Source organism: Carettochelys insculpta, chromosome 16 (genome assembly GCF_033958435.1).
Source record: "Carettochelys insculpta isolate YL-2023 chromosome 16, ASM3395843v1, whole genome shotgun sequence".
In the NCBI taxonomy this organism is placed as follows: Eukaryota; Metazoa; Chordata; order Testudines; family Carettochelyidae; genus Carettochelys; species Carettochelys insculpta.
In genome coordinates, this window is record NC_134152.1 from 4,391,148 (window position 1) to 4,394,788 (window position 3,641).

Consider the following 3,641-nt stretch of genomic DNA (forward strand, 5'->3'; position numbering starts at 1 on the left):
AACCATGCGCACTCGAGGTAGATGCGTGCCAGGGGCTCCCTCATGCCGCAAAAGGAGCAGGTGTCTGCCTGGTGAGCTATGGGAGCGTATGGCCATGGCAGAGAGAGGCTTCGCAGCTGGCTTGCCAAGGGCAGCTGAATTGAACACTCTTTCTTGGGTCCTCTGTGCAAGATGAAGTCCAGGAGCAGCCCCTCAGCTGGGCAGCCTGTGGGCACCCAGCTGTGGGGGCTTTCAGAGCCACTGAGCACCTGCTGCCGCCCCGGCTTGCCATTGCCAATCTCCTGTGCTCACAGACAGTGTCTCATGCCCTGGCAGATGTATCCATCATCTGCCCTGTGGGGCAGCCCCTCTGCCTCCCCGGGGAGCTCTCAAACACCACTGGTGATGGGCTGCAAGAGCTTGACTCTGCGGCACCTAGTGTTCCTGCTAACTTTTTTTTTTTTCAGCCATGGGCGGAATAAATTTTGTTGTGTGCGACGTGACACGTGCACCACCACTAAAAACACATGCTGCCTGAAGGGGGTGATCTGCTAATCACCTGAGCATCAGGGGACTCTGAGCTGTGTCTGTACGCACAGCTTACAGGGAATGCTGCTGGTGCCCACAGGTGGACAGCAGGCATCATGGGATGAGCTTGCTCGGCTGCGGAGAGTTGTGTCCTGTTGTCTGCTGTGCTGATGCAGGCCCCTGGGTGAGGCTTCTCCCCACAGCAAGGGGGCTTGAAACTGGCTCCTGCCAAGGAAAACCGGACTGGTCACTCACCCCCCCACCCCGGCAGGAATCTGGGCTCTATGTAACAGACCAGAAAGCACAAAGCTCACTGGGGCTGGCAGCCCAGCCCTTCAGCCGGAGCAGGACAGTTGCTGAGTGTCCGGCTGCAGGGCTCCACCTGAGGCAGTTCGAAACTGAAACGGCCAAAAGCAGCAGCGACTGTAGGAATGGGTGACGCTACCACCCCCAGGAGAAAAAGCCCACCTGCCACGGCCTGTAAACCGTGGGGTGAGGTGGGACGAGGGTGACATCTAGCGATCATTTGGTGACACACATCAGAGAGGTAGCCGTGTTAGTCTGTAGCGTTGAGAACAACAAGAAACCCTGTCTATAAGGTGTCACAGGACTTCTTGTTCTCATTTGGTGACACAAGCATTACAGCTGCTCAGCCTAGGGCAGGACACAACCCTCCCAGCTAAGCAAGCTCTGCTAGTGCCAGAGACTCAGCTGCCGCCCAGCTGATTGGCAGAGCGCCCACAGTCAGCAGCGTGTGTTCTGGTGGTGCACACCCGCACATGCCTCGGTGCACAAAATTTATTCCACATACGGATGGAAAATATTAGCGGGCACATGGCTTCTGCTCCACAGATGTATGGTGCCATGAGTCGGCCACGGAGGCAAGCTCTTGCAACCAGTCCCCCGTGACAGCTTAAGAGCTTACAGGTTGGGGGGTGCTGCCCCACGGGTACAAACAAGCTGGGTTTTCCATGGCGCTTCCTTCTGCTTGTCCTTTTCCTCTGCCTGGCGCTGGTGCTCTCAGGAAATAGAGGCGGGGGATTTCTCTTGCCCGCACGCATCTACCTTCAGCCGTAGCGGGTGCACTGCGTGGCTGTTCATAACAGCGCACTGCTGTCGTAATTCAGCAGCCCATCGCTGTCCTAGGCCCATCCAGGGGAAACGGTTCGCTGCCGGCCTGGCGGAAGTGCTTGCAGCGCTGAAAGCACTGGAATCCAAACTGGTCTGCAGCCATTTCCTGCTGGGTTGCAATTTGCCACCTGCACATTCAACAGCCAGCCTACAGCTGACGGGAATGTCCATCAGCCAGGTTCTGCCCAGCCTGCTGACCTCAGCCTACAGTTTCATAAGCCCAGTCAAAAGGCAGAATGCAGATGTGACGGGGTGAATCACTGAACTCCCCTTCGGGTTGTCCCCCCAGTGTGCTCCTTCCTGCTGGGTGGGGCTCTCCGCCACCCTGACCGGCTGGGCCAGAACCTCCCGGCTCCCTCAGCCAAACCACAGGGTTGAGGCACCTGCCCCTGCACCCCAGCAGAGCTGCACAGACGCTGGGCCAGTTCAGCTCCAGGAGGGCTCAGCTAAAAGGGAGCAGCACCCAGGAAACCAAGCCCCCAAACGGATGCAATCGAATCCATCTGACTGTGTAAAAGCTTTGCACAGAGAAAGGCGATAGGGCTGTCTGCCTTCTTTATCAAGGAAAGAGAGAGAAACAGTGACTTCACGAATAACAATTATTTCCGCTGGACTTGGTAGTAAACAAAAGTGCTTTTATTAAGTGTAAAAATTAGGATTTAAGTCAATGACGGGCAACCAGGGATGCTGAGTGGCCTGCACAATTGGGCATCCTTGACCCTGGTGTGCCGCAGCAGCCCACGGCTGAATAACCAGCTCCACGCTCGTATCTCTAACTTCACCTACAAGAACGGTACAGGCACAAAAACAGAACACGCGCATTCCACAGGCTGTACCATGAAAATCAGTATGTAACGTGAGGTGTTTTGTCTAGGGACCCCTAGGGTTAGAAGGGAGGCCCTGGGGGCGGGCACCGGGAGGCAGAGGGGATCCCTGGGGTTATAAGGGGGCCCCTGGTGTGTGTAGGCAGGGGAAACCCTGCGTTTAGAAGGGAGGCCCCTGGTGGGGGGTGCAAGAGGGACTCCTGGGGTTAGAAGGGAGCCCTTTGTTGGGGGGCAGAGGTGGGGTTAGAAGGGAGCCCCTGGACGGGGGGCAGAGGGAACCCCTGGGGTTAGAAGGGAGCCCCTGGGGGGGGGCAGAGGGAACCCTTGGCGGGGGGCAGAGGTGGAGTTAGAAGAGAGCCCCTGGTGGGTGGGCAGAGGGGACCCCTGGGGTTAGAAGGGAGCCCCTGAGGGGGGGCAGAGGGAACCCTTGGCGGGGGGCAGAGGTGGAGTTAGAAGGGAGCCCCTGGAGGGGGGGCAGAGGGGACCCCTGGGGTTAGAAGGGAGCCCATGAGGGGGGGCAGAGGGAACCCTTGGTGGGGGGCAGAGGTGGAGTTAGAAGGGAGCCCCTGGTGGGTGGGCAGAGGGGACCCCTGGGGTTAGAAGGGAGCCCCTGGGGGGGGGGCAGAGGGAACCCTTGGCGGGGGGCAGAGGTGGAGTTAGAAGGGAGCCCCTGGAGGGGGGGCAGAGGGGACCCCTGGGGTTAGAAGGGAGCCCTTGGGGGGGGGCAGAGGGAACCCTTGGCGGGGGGCAGAGGTGGAGTTAGAAGGGAGCCCCTGGTGGGTGGGCAGAGGGGACCCCTGGGGTTAGAAGGGAGCCCCTGAGGGGGGGCAGAGGGAACCCTTGGCGGGGGGCAGAGGTGGAGTTAGAAGGGAGCCCCTGGAGGGGGACAGAAGGGGTTAGAAGGGAGGCCTCGGGCGGGGACAGAGGGGACACGCATCTCCAGGGAGGCCCCAGCGTTGTGGGGCGCTCCGGGGAGCCCCCCGCGCACTGCGCCCCTAGTCCAGACGGGTGAGTGGGAGGAGGGGCGGGGCACTGGCTGCGGCGGTCCCGGGGAAGGGCGGGGGGGGGGGCGGAGTAGGGGACACGCCCCCTTCCTCCCAGCCCGGTCGGGCAGGACTACACCTCCCAGCATGCCCCGCGCGGGCGGGGCTGTTTCCGCCCGGCGTGCTGCGCGCGGGC